Source organism: Balaenoptera acutorostrata, chromosome 10 (genome assembly GCF_949987535.1).
Source record: "Balaenoptera acutorostrata chromosome 10, mBalAcu1.1, whole genome shotgun sequence".
Taxonomy (NCBI): Eukaryota; Metazoa; Chordata; class Mammalia; order Artiodactyla; family Balaenopteridae; genus Balaenoptera; species Balaenoptera acutorostrata.
This window is the reverse complement of record NC_080073.1, coordinates 106,339,928-106,353,609: the sequence shown is the minus strand read 5'-3', so window position 1 is coordinate 106,353,609 and position 13,682 is coordinate 106,339,928. Positions and strand designations below refer to the sequence as shown.

The window sequence follows — 13,682 nt, the reverse complement described above, 5'->3', positions numbered from 1 at the left end:
TAAGTACTATTACGATGTCCGTTTTACAACTGGAGATACTGAAGCACAAAGGAGTGAAGAGACGGTCCCAGGAAGCGGCAGAGCCCGGATCTGAACCCAGGCGTCTGGCCCCCGTGCTGATGCCCCAGCACCACGTGTGCATCACGGACACGGCTCCCGTGGACCACAAGGAAAGCTGTGCCCCAAGCCTCCGTGGGATGAGGACAGGCTTGGTCACATGTCAGACCCCTGCTCTCTGATGACAGGCAGGGCACTCTAGCTTTGTTCCAACTCCGTTTCTGACTCATTGTGCGGTATTAATGCTATGAATGTCACAGAGTTACTTCCTGGCTTTACACACACTCAGCAGCCCTCCTGGAAAACGCCCTCTTGCAATTCTTTTACAAAGCAGTCAAAGGACAGGAGGTCTTCACACTTGCCCAGTTTTGGTTTCAATCCATTTGTACCAGCTTCAGAAGAACACTCATCCTGTAATTCTAGAAAGTTCAACTGTGGCTGTATATGGAAGGGGCCAAGCATGCCCAAATTCTGATTTGAGTTTACTTCTAATTATACAGCCATCAGGCACACACACACACACACACACACACACACACACCTTAAGAGAAAATTTTTAAGGTTTTAGAAGCTATTATTGAAAAATGCAACCCCACACCACTGTGTTATCATTTTCAAATAAGTGACTGTAACGGGCAACTCTGAAAGAAACCAGATTTTTAAGGATGTATTGAGTCAACTTTCCTGTACTCAGTTCTTCTCAGGAAAGGGCAGAACCTGTAGAACCACTGGGCCTTGTGCAAGCCCATGTGGGAGGTTCTGGAACAACCCCAGCTTTCTGGAAGCTGATCTGTGTGGGAGGAGCGGGGCTGGGGGAGCGGGACTCTCCTTCTGATCAGAAGGGCTCCAGGCTCTCCCCGCAGCCAAGCAGCCCACTGACTCTCCAGGAGCAAGCATCCCTCCTGGCGGGGTACGTGTCTGGGAGCCGTCCAAGCGCCGGTCCCCGAGATGCCAAACAGAGCCAGCACTCTGAGCCCCAGCGCCCGCCTTGCCATCAGGTTCCCCTTCTGGTCGGGCCCCGCACGGCTTGGAGAGTGAGAGCCGGCCCTGCTGACACCCACAATGGGGTGTGAGCTGCAGGCCGCGACACAGACCTGCTGGCTTGAAGACAGGCTCCTGGCTCGTGGGAAGCAGCCTCAGGAATCCAGCGAGGCAGCAGCCGGACGTAAACAGCTCAGAAAGCCCCGATCTGACTTCTGTCCCATGGATGGTGTGCTGGGCCTAGCGAGCACTTCCCAAGCCAGTAAAGAGGCATTTCAATCACCACGGCTTATTTTTAAATATGAACTTTCAAAACCTTTACTCCCAACAATTCCTAGGACATCGTTTAGTTCAAAGATGAGCAAGGGAAGGAACCTGGAGTCAGAGGACGAGGGGGAGGGGAGGGGGAGGGGAGGGGGAAGGGGGAGGGAGTGGAGGGGGAAGGGGGGAGGGAAGGAAGGGGGAGGAGGGGGAGACGGAGTAGGAAACAGGGAGGGGGGAGGGAGGGGTACCCCTCGCCAGGTCCAGGCCCAGAGCCTCCTGGCAGGAGAGTCAAGTCCCTTCCTTCTTCCCCTCAATGTTCAGATAACAAAACAGAGGTCCCCTTTAAAGTGCTGAGTTTCCCAGGATTTAATCCCCAGTGATGGCCTTGTTATTCGGGTCAGACTGCACATGCTGACCAGACCCTGGGCTCCAGCCGGGCAGGGTCTTCACCCAGGATGGGCCTTGACGCGTGACTCCAAGGTGCTTACACTAAGCTCCTTCCCTCCCGTTTTCATTTTCAAATCTGAGACCTCTGATGGGTGCATTTTTAAACAGGAAAACAATAATCAACATATACCCTTATTTTAAGTCTGAAGGTCTTCATTATTGTCCAAGGAGGCGAAGGAAGGCAGGAAAAGAAGACCCTGGTTCTCCTTCCTTCCTTGGTCACGTTCTAGAGCAGAGAGGTGTCACGGAGCCTCACACGGAGAGGAAAAGGATGCAAAGGGGGTCAAGAGAAACGGGGGGGCGGGAGACTGGAAAAGGCAAGTCTCGAATATGTGTGTGTGTGTGCTCTTCATTTAATGCTGTTAGTGTCATTAATGCACAACAGATCTGAAACGGCTGACTTCAGCGTGACATCCCACTAAACTAGACAAACCATCTGGGGGCTCCCTCACTGAACAGACAAGACAACTCACCGCCTGCTGCACACACCTCCCACATGCTTACGTCAGAGAAAGAATGATTTAACGAACTCTCCAAGGGTTAAAGCTAGTGGGTCAGTCACACCTTGGTGTCCCTTTTTCTTTAATAATTAAAATCACTACTATTCAGGGCTTGTGTTTGGGAAGGAGAGCAGGAGGTGGGGACGCAGCACCTGCTCAGGGCCAGCCTGGACCTCTCCCTGTGGCCCCCTGCCTGGCCTCCACGCACCCTGACCGGGCTGCTGGGCGCCGCCCACACGGGGCCGCCGTCTGAAAACCATGCACGCTGAGCGCGCCAGGTTTTCAAAGTAAAGAAGGTCCAGCTCACGTATATGTGACACAGGGGACTAAAAAGCCTTCAGATTCCCAGAGCCCTGCGTGCGAATCCCAGCAGCTCCACGCACCGGGCGTACTGATGCTGGTGAATTCCTCACGGGCTCTGAGCTTCTGTGCACCCATCTGTAACAGCGGATGATAACACAGCCCGTCCCAGGAGGGCTGCTGTGAGGCCTCATGTAGGTGACGCCACGACGGCGAGCCAGTGCGCCGATGGGCCTGCTAGCACCCGCCGCCTCACAGCACCGCCCGGCAGGCATCGGCCCTGGGACACGCGGCTGCAGCCAGGCATGCACTTCTGCATCTGAATGCACAGGGGCGGCTTGAGCCTCCAAGAACAGCCACCCAGAAGATGTGGAAGCACCAGAGCAAAGCTCCAGGGAGAACTTCTGCAGGACAGAGCTCCGGAATTCCTGAAAGGGGCTGTCCCGTTCAGGGCTGTGGGTGCCACAGATCGTGGCCACGGGCAGCCGCCTCACCCTTGCTCGGAGGCCAGCCCACTTCCAGGCACTCTTTGGGACACTCAGCCCTGGACCTGGGACCCAGCAATCAGCACAGCCTGCCTGAGGCCAGAGTTCTCTGTATAATGCCCCCATTCTTGGAGACCACGTTGGAACGACCTTTCAGGAAGGGAGAAATATACTTTCTGGGAGGAAGCTAAGCCCAGTGGCCTTGATGGGGGACGCAGGTATGCATTTCTAGATTGCTCCTTCGAGTTTGAAAAATGCAAGCCACGCTATTTATACGAACAAGAATGTTCCCTTGTTGGAGAATACTACATTCCTGGATTATTGCTGTTCAAGCTGCCAGCCCTGGTAGCTACTCAGTAGATAAGTAATTAGTAACAGTTTTGTTGGACCAAGAATATCAGAGATTCATACCCTTTGAATAGAACCTTAATACAGCAGTAAAGGTTTATAGCTACATAAAGCTGTCCAGCTGGAGTGGAAGCAACCCGCAACATTTTCCATGCAAACCCACACCCATGATGTATTTACTCCCCACCCCACCTTGCTCCTGTGGCAGAGGCAGGGAGAACGAAACAGATGTTTGCACGAGAATTTTCCCAGGGCTCAATTCAAGAAGCTGAACCAGTGCGCCCGCCCGAGCGGATGGGGCGGCCCACACTCCCCCAGAACGATGATTTAGGGACCCAGGAAGCCTCAGAGAGACCTTTAAAGTTGGGATTCTATCCGTCTGCGACACTAACACTGACCGTCACCAGCTTTCAAGAGGGGACAGGGCAGAGCGATCATATTTTTAGCTCGTTGACGTTTTCAGTGTGTTTATATATATCTCGGAGAAAATACCTCACCCAACGACGCTACCCATCCCCACAAATAAACGACACTGGATGCTATCCGGGCTGAAACAGGAACTGACCTTAAAGAGCAATGTCGCAGTCACTGCTAATAACAAACTTTGAATTTGGATATTTAAGCAAACTCTGTTAAACAAAGACCCATATTCGCTTAAATAGAAAAACTGAGATGCAGTAGCACATAAGGAAAGTGAAAACAAAAATGCTGCAACAGTTTCAGTTGATTATTTCAATGTAAAACAAAATCTACTACCTAAAATATTTTAACAAAGTAGCACAAGTCCTCACTGAGAATTTGAATTATACATATGCTAAGATCATCTTAGTGAACATACACATGCCAGAGTCTCCAGTTAGCCTGGGGGCCTTGTATACAGTCGGTACTCAATCCCTGTTACTTGACTTGAACTGGAGGATGAGACAGAATTCCATGAGATTAAAAAGAAGAAAGAAGGTTTCTACAAAGCAAGCCTTTTCTAAAATAGGCATATCTCAAACTAATAGGCAGGAAGCGTATTTAAAAAAATGTTTTTGCTTTAGGTCTGAAAGATTTTCCTTTCCAGCTATAAAACAGCTGAAATCCTGTATCCTCAGCCCAACGTAATTTCACGCCTAATTTATGGAAATGGAAAACCAAAGGACCCTGGGAGGGTGAGGACAGGCAGGAGGGACGGATGGTGTGACACGAGCGGGAGGGCAGGAGGTGGGCTGGGGGCGACCCTGGTAGGGGCCGGCACGGTGAGGGTCCAGCAGAAACTCGTGTTAGGAGGGGAGCAGGGGAGTCGGCTGAATGAACTTACGGTTACCCTTTTCCCCTCCCGTAAGTCTTCTTTTTCCTGATACTGTCTGAATTTGAAACATCTAATTTAATCCGTTGGAGGGCCAGTGTTCCTTTTATTTCCTGTCTGTGCTGAAGCAGTCGCCTGTTTCAATTACGACTTTCCCGGCTCCTCCGTCTCTCGCGCTCCAGCTGGCTCAAGTGCACTTCCTTGGAAGGTAAAATGCACTAACCGTGCTGATCACAGACTGATAGCCTGAGAGCCACAATATTTAATAGCTGCGCTGATAAGTAGGTTTAAAAAAATCCATTTTTGAGCCTAAACAAAAGGATATTATGTAGCTGTATGTTCAATTACGATCCAGTTAAATTCTTTTTCCCATTAGGTGGAACTTCACGCAGGCAGCCGACATAATTCAGTGTTAAAGCAAATGTCACCAGCACTGCGGGCTTGAGAAATGCTTCCTCCTGCCTCCCCGTCAGTGCTGCTGACTTGGGACCAGCTTGGTGCAATTATTTCAAAGAACACCACTGTGGGACTGATACGGCCTTCTTGCAAAACCTTGGCTGGCTAAAAATAAGACTGTTTTGTAGTCGAGATGGCAAAAAACGTCTCTGGGCTGTAAACACCAGTCAATGTATTTCTTTTCTGCCTTAGGAAACCACTTTTTTTTTTTCTTTTTTTTTCCGTCCCTCCTTACTCATAGTGGAGTTTAATTACAGTTTAATCTCTTTCAGGGAGCAGTCCTGGAGCCCTTATTGTTCAACCACAGTATTGTCAAGGCCACAGCTACAATTTATGGCAGAAGGTAGAGGCTCCCCTTAGAAACCCCCCGATTCCCCCACCCCCTGAATAAATACATACATACATACATACATAAATACATAAATAAACACGCAGTGACGTTATTACCGACTCACACTGCACATTTTTATGAGGCCCTAGAGACGCCAGCCCAATAATTAAAGAAATACCTGCGAGGCGTGGATCAACGCTCACCCTGTTCAACTCTGCTGGGTCAATAAATCTGAAGGAAAACTTTTAAGTTAACAAGACTATTTGGGCCTCCAGTTGCCGAAGTGTTGGGTTACACTGAGGGGAAATGAGGGGGGGAGAGAGGGGGCGAGGTTCTCGGGAGAGAGCCAGCTCTGCACCCCGAGGTGCAGGCAACGCGGTGGGAACTCCACTGTAAGGCCAGGGTGCACACGGTCAGGAGTTGGTTTTTGCTGCTTGAAGCTCACAGGTGTCTGATTTTGCGTGCATATCTTGAGAGAGTTGCTGCAATGCCAGGGCTCCCAGGAAAGAAAAGGATACTGACTTGACCATTCACCAGGAGAACAAAGCCGAGGACAAGATAAAGCCAGGACTCAAGGGTGAGATGGAACGGTCACCAGTACTTGGTTTCCTTTACTGTCTTCGTTCTGTAGCTGCTTTATGGCCAGTGGATTAATCAGCTCATTTTCTCTGAGGAAGCAGGAACAATTAGAGTCTTTTATTCAGCTCACAGAGCAAGCTGGCTACCTGGAGGGTTTGCTTTCGCGCATGAACTTGGCTCTAATGGAAGCCTTTCCAACCCCGCGTCCTTCTCTCCAGTCTTAAATCGCGCCCAGCGGGGCCACGGAGGCCTCTGGGGCTGCACCCAGACCCCCTCAACCATCCCAGAGGCTGGTCCCCTAACCAGCAACCGTGCCTTGGCCACCTACATTTCTGGGGCCATTCTGCTTTTCTCTCCGTTACTTCAGGGATTTGGGGTGAAAAGCGCTGCTCTGTGCTAACCCTGCCAGTGAATCAGAACTTCAGGGCCAGCTGTCCCCTCAGCTGATCACACCACCCCGAGTCACTAGCTCCCCCACTACCAGAGGACACATAGATCTCTTATGTATCATGAATTGTATACACTTCCACTTGAAATTACAGAAAGTCAAAATGTGCTAAAGTAAAACACAAAGCCAATAAACAGAAAATTCTAAAAACTTACTAGAGATTCACTTCTAAGCCTTATCAATACACATTTTTACATGACAGAAATGTGTTTATTCTACTTCGTGCTTCCCCCAAGCTCTTTACTATCAGACGCTCACTTCCATTGGCAGCTGAAATGCATTGCTCTTGATGTTTTCTAGGCTAAGGTCATCTCTGCAAATTCAAAGGCAGAGAACCCCAGGACCTCAGTGGAATATTTTTCCAAGTGCTTCAACAAAATTAAAACTTTTGTTTGTGGAAAAAAAAAAAAAAGGTCGCCAAGTATCCTGTAGCCAACCTTCTAAAGAAGTTGAGTGGCTTTCTATTTCAAAGAGAAATTAAGACAAACATCTTACTGTCTGTATTAGAGTATCAACTTTCCTCCTTTTTTATCTCATTTTAGGAACTGATGGGTCCCTTTCCTGTCACATAGAACTTATAGCTCCATCTTTACATTCTTAGATTTCCATAAGGTAGCTTATTGGTTTAGCCCTTTGAGATGGTTCAATGTCATGCTGTTTGATTTTATGAAGTACTGATACAGGAAGTGGTCTGAAATGTATGCTTTATCTTTCTTTTTTCTGTTGTGTTCTATATGCACTTAAGTATTCTAAGAGACACTGTTTGTTTTCTAAGTAGGGGGAGCATGTATTATTAAACATATGTTCCTGTGTATTGAAAGGGTACACATCCGTGCCATTCTGTAAGGCTGTATGGTGTTGTGCTGTATGGCTCTGATGCAGCCCGTAAGCATTCCAGAGCCGCAGTTCTCAAAGTGTGATCCGGGGACCCTGGAGGTCCCTGCCTGAGACTCTGTAATTCGGTCTCCAGGGCAAAATTATTTTTCTAATAACACGAGGATGTTGTGCCTTTGCCATTATCCTTCTCTCATGAGTGTGCAGGGGTCCTCCAGAGGCCACCTGAGTTGGGACACTGCAAGACTGTCAGAGCAGATTAGAAAATCCAACTGTCTTCTATTCATCCAGACACTAATGAGATTTTTTTCAAATGTGAAACAATGCTACTCTTCTTACTAATATTTTGTTTTTAAAAACAGTTATTCTTCATAAAATATTTCTACCATGTTATTTTTTTTAAAGAATTAATAAATATCTCTTAAATATCACCGTTTTATTTTCTAATATGGTAAATATTGGTAGATACAAGCCACAAAAGCAAAAGTAGCTTGAGATCCTCAATAATTTTTAAGAGGGTGTTAAGGGGAGGGGATGGGGCTCTGAGATGAAAACAGTTCACAAAACTCTGGTCCAGGGCACTTAGGCGGTTTCCAGTTTGGGGCTCCTCTATCGCACGGTTTCAGTTTATATGAAAATGTGGATATTTGTAATTGTGATCTGTGTGTGAAAATGTATCTAGATAACCAACTTTGTTCCAAGTCCAAATTAATCCCTTACTTTGGAAGAAGTATTTAGCCATTCAAAAATCAACCTTAGAGCCTGGAAGAGAGTTCTCCCCACTAGTAAAATAGGTCTTAGTATTTGCTTATTTGGGCTACTTAAAATATTGAATACTACACTAAAAGTTCTTATAAATTTAAAACTCTGTTCTTATAAATTGAGATCTTAGTTTTGGATTCAAGAAGCAGATTCCTTTGGATCAGGGCTTATATTGTCAAAGCAATTCAAGTCATTAAAAGTCTCTGAATTTGGGCACGGGTGCCCCATCCATTGTCAAAGGAAACCGTGCGGGCACCACGGTCGTCAGAGACCCTGGTCTGTGGGCCCATTTGTAACTTAAATAGGGCTGTGGAAACACCATTTCAACTTGATCCATTTTGGATTTTGGTACAAAAGCCTTCTGTTCTTACAGCCATTAGTATGTGCCAGTGACGTATAATGGATTTGAATTTGCCCAGGTTAGAATTTAGGATTCTTACATTTCAAAACAGGAAGAAGGCTCTGTTGATATTTTCACACACTAATACCTATAATCGAAACCTAAGGTTTTATTTAAGCAATAGTTATCTTTCAAAAATAGAAGCATAATAGATACCACTGAAATTCACAAATCAGCTAAAGGTTCCCTCAGAGTTGAAAGCCACAGTTCACTCTGTGTATCTGTCATTGTGCCGCCATCAGGCCTCATCAAGTGCTGACATGCCCAGTCCTAATGACAAATGTCATCTGCATACATGGTCTTCATTTAGACCCGAGAATCTCAATATTGGGGGTTGGGGGCAGAGGTAGTCTGTGTGCTTTGGAAAAGCATGTTCAGTATTTTAGTTGTGTGTGTGTGTTTTTGTTTTTTTTTTAGTTATAATATTTATTTTTATAATTCAAAGAACAGATTAGAGAAAGTGAGATTTATTGACAGGGATCTTGTACTTACAATGACAGATTTTTACTCTCTTATAAAATCCCTTCCTTGCTTCAATCTAAACCGAAGGGTAGAACCATGGACTGTAAACCCCCCAAGAGCAGGAACATGTGTGTGTTTCATGCTGTTTGGCAATGACCATAATGTGAACCCAGTTAAAATTCACTGGAAGAATTATGAAAGAATGAATTTCAAAAACTGAAATATTGTTCTAATTTTTAACAAAGATACCAAAACAATTCAATGGGGGAAAAGGAAGGTGTTTTCAATAAAGCTCTAGAACAACTGGATATCGTACAGAAAAGAATGAATCTCCACCCCTACCTCACACCATGTACAAAAGTAGTTGTAGGTGGATCACAGATCTTGAGATGAAAGCTAACACTACAAAGCTCTCTGAAGAAACATGACCACAGAGACAAGCAGATTCTGGAGAAAGACACAATAACACTAACCTTGAAGGGAAAATGATAAACCAAACTTGACGACGATCAAAGACTGCACATCAGAGGAAACCACGAAGAAAGCGAAAAGGCAACCAGAGACCAGGAGAAAATACTCCCATTGCACACGGCTGACAGAGGACTTGATTCTACACAATATAAAGGACTCCGACAAATTAACACAGGAAAGCCAGGAGCCCGAGAATTTTCAGACTGAGCACCATCATTTGTCCAGGGCAGTAGAGTCAGAGCAGCTAGCAGGGAGGAAGCCTGGGCTCATCCAAGCAGCCCTGCTACCTGGCCCCCATAGGCGTGGCGCACAGTTGGTAAAGGAAATGGCAAGAGGCTTCCAGTTTAACCAGGGAGGCAGAAAAGTAAGTGGGAAATTATAACGGAGCGCGAGACGGTGCAGTGAGAGCCTCGAGGGGGCGTGGCTGAGCACAAGGGCAGCCCTCAAGGTCACAACCTGGTTTCATCTCCTTCCAGTCTTATTTGCATTAGTGCCCCTTCCACATACACACCTGGGTCTCACTTGCCCATCTCTGTAAGCTCTCACTGACACCACTTGCACTAGCGTATGCTGTGTGTGTGGGTCTGTGTCTGTGTGTGTGGTGTGCATGCATATACTGACCTACCTACCTCTGTGTCCACTTCTGTATCTCTCCCTCGGGTATATGTAATTAAGTTGAAGGTCCCTGTCTTTTTCTTTTTCAAAGATGATTTTACATCAGTTATTTTCCATGAACACATCTGGTGTTTCTTTAAAGCCTGAATTTACTAAATGCCATATGTAATGAAAGAAGGATTTGTGCTTTTTCAACATAAATCCATTTTATTTTCTCCAGGCTCCTCCTTCTCTACTCAAAGCTGATGACTTCTTAAACCAAAATGGTTGGTCAGAATCCAATCAAGAATATAAAGGCAACTGAATAAATAAAACCATGAAGTAAGTGTAAAATATTAGTGTCCAGACATCCAAGATGTATGCCGCTACTATGAAACTTCCACAGCTGTACCGGCCTGGAGCCCATGTGGTCCCCCAGATTTAACAGGACCCATTACCAGTAAGAGTTTTATTTGCTTAATAAATTACATTTTAAAGCACAATAGCCTAGGTTCATAGCTGTAAAATTGCCAAATATTGTCAATGACCACTCTCTGGTCATAAATAACAAAATAATCTATGACTCATTGGATTTTTGATTCCCAGGGCAATTCTTTCTCACCATTACTCAAAAATGTAAAAAAGTGCCTCTACGTGGCATTTTATGGAGGTTATAAATTACTCAGAGGAGACGACACAGGACAGATTTGTTGGCCAAGTAACAGGAACCAGCCAACCAAGTGTGTAAATTAAAGAGCCGGTGACAAAGACGAGGGCTAGTGAAAGAATTCTGCAATCTAGGGATAGATCAGGGTTAACTACGAAAAGAGAGGAGGGAGTGGAAGGAAAGTGATGCACAAACCACTCCCGGAGCATTTACGCGACCGCTAGGGGCGAGCTATGAAAATGGTCGGACCATGGCCTCAAAGAACAAAAGTCAGTTATCCTTGGAATACAGTTTATGTTCACAGTCTCAGGGGGGATACTGAGATCTAACAGGTGCCACAGAGATAAACCTGGGATGGTTATTTTTTTTTAACTAATATCAATTTTCAAACTGATTCAGTTGATTAATAGTTCTTCCATTTATTCAAAGAACAGATAGGGAGCAGGTGCTGCCTGCCCACCCTGAGGCCAGGGGCCGGGGCACGGACATCAGTCAGGCGCAGCCCTGCCGTCCTGGAGGCTGGGACGCGGGGCGGCCCCGGCCTGGGATGGTGCAGACTGAAGGCTCCTAACCTAACTCGGCCGGGGTGGGAAGGCCAGCTCAGGAGCAGCTGTGCTGGGCACGACCAGTGGGAGGACAGCGGGGAGGCAGGATGGAGACAGTTTTCAGGCAGATGGACCAGAGTGAATAAAGGCGGCCTGGAGAGCCTGGTCTGTCCAGGGAACAGACAGGGAGATGAGGGGGAGGGAAGGGGGGCCATCGCAGGGGTCTCCTCTGCCCAAGGGGGTGAGGACAAGGTCAGATCGGCTTTGGGAGGGTTACTCCCCTTCAGCGCCGTGGCTCAGTGCATCAGGACACTGATGATCGAAGTCAAGCGTTTTTAAACAGAACAATCTTGGAGACTAAAAAGTTATCTTGGTGGCAGTTAATTATGAAAACTAGAACAGACTTGGCTGCCTTCTTTTTACACGCACTGAGCACGTGAGAGCCCGGTGCTCCTCCTGGGAATCGGAGGTGGCGGCCGCGGCAGGGTGACTCGGGCGGGCGCTGAGATGGGCTGCCTTGTACCGGCTCGCCGGCCCCTCCTTTCTTCGTGGGGCTCTTTCCCCTCGCTGTTCTCAGGACAACTGGCAATGGTTTAGGACGCTTCTGACAATGTGAAGTAGAATCTTGTTGATTAGTTTGTCCCATGCTACGAGGACAGAGTCTAAAAGCTTCTTTTAGTCTCTTATGACTTAGAGGGACTGCTGTGCTGGGTCAATTCTCAGGCCCACTGAGGCTGAAAGGATGAAATAATTCTTTGAAAACTTGTACCTTGTCCGTGGAAATACGTCCTGTTTCACAGGAGTCAACCAAGAACAGAGTCCTGAGGTTTTTCTGGTATTCACTAGGCAGCTATGAAGTTTGAACTGCTCTGAACAGACATGTGGACCAACAAGTGATGCAAGTTTACTATCAGCTAAGTTTCATTCATCTTTATGTTCCCCACAACTCCCTCTGGTATTCTGCACTTGGTAGGTGATTAAATACATCTTGTATAAATGAAAGAAATGCGTGCTGCTTTTAATTATTAGTAGACTATTACATTTTACTGTATCTTCAACATATAAAATTTTATATGTATGATCACTACCAGTATTTTGATCGTACGCAAATTTTTTTAAACTAGAGACCCCACGATGCTTAAGTCCCCACGGGGACTTAGCGGCAAAGGAGGTATCTGGCCTCTTGCGTGGGAGCGTCCACAGGCGTGACCTCTGGGCCTTGCTGAAGGCTGCGGTGCTGCCCGTCGCCCGTGGGCAGGAGAACTCCACCTGTGATAATAGCGACTGCTGGTCTGCAGTCCCGTTTTGCTCTCCACCGTTCTCCGAATAAGTTGGATGGTCCTTTTTTTTTTTTAGAAACTGTTTATTTTCCGTCCACCTATTTCCATTTTAAGAGGTTGCAGAAGAGCAGTTTAAGACCACTCAGTGGTTGTTCCTACCCACTCAGCGGCCTGAGCAGTGGGGTCTTCAGCGGGGAACTGCGGAACAGGCACGGGGGCACCTGCACGCCTTCGGGCCAGTCCGCCACCTCCGGCTGAGCAGCAGGGAACTCAGGAGCTGGAGCGGTCCATTCACCCTGAAATCCCTCCTTGGCCACAGCCTTCTCAGCTGCTGCCTGCTCGTCCTTTTCAATCTCTTCAGGGTCTCTGCAGAAGTGGAGGTCAGGCATGACCTCCCAGGGGCGTTCGCGGGAGACGGTACCACGTACGCGCAGAACTTCCCGGGCGAGCATCCACCACAGCAGACCCCCCGAGTGAGCTCCCTTGTTGTTGCATGGGATGCAATGTCCACATACCACAGAGGAGCCTGTGTCACACAGAGCAGCGGTAGGCAGGTTAGCGTAAGAGGCCCCTGGGAGAGGCAGGTGGTCAGCCCTGGACCAGTAACCACTGGAAGTCCTGGCTCCCGGAAGGCTGCCTGGGTCTGGTTAGTGAAGGTCCCAGGGGTGAAGCGGCCAGCGACAGAAGTGGCTCCAGTGACAGCAGCAAACTTCAGCCCAGTTCGCTGGCCAGTATTCCTGGAGGATACGACACTGACACCAGCTGGGTTTTCAATGGCAACCATGGCACGAGCTGCCAACAGAAGCTTCTCCCAGGTTCTCTTCAGATTTATGATGTAGATGCCATCACTTTTCCTTTTGTAGACATGCTGTTCCATTTGGAAGTCAAGGTTGGTGCCACCTAAGTGGGTTCCTGCTGCAAGGAATTTGAGGACATCCTCCCCCTTCATTTGCAGGACATCGAGGGCTCCGGACATTGTGAGAGCTTCCCTGTAAGTTACGATGCGAATCCAGAACAACGCCGTATGGACCCCTGCCTGACGGGCGTGGAAAGAAGCTTGATGGTCCTTTAAAGCAAGGACTATGTTCACATAATCCTCTTTCAATACCTAACACAAATCCACTGAAATTAAGTACCTAATTTTAAAATGTTTTGCGTCCATAATTTTAGAATTAGAAGC

At 47.4% G+C, this 13,682-nt stretch overlaps 1 protein-coding gene and 1 pseudogene across 2 annotated transcripts in view; both read right to left on the bottom strand.

The window, feature by feature from the left end:
* Window positions 1-13,682, bottom strand: part of GMDS (GDP-mannose 4,6-dehydratase) — a 486,505-nt gene that overhangs the window by 136,475 nt on the left and 336,348 nt on the right. The window lies entirely within an intron of this gene.
* Window positions 2,740-13,478, bottom strand: LOC103002079 (40S ribosomal protein SA-like; annotated as a pseudogene).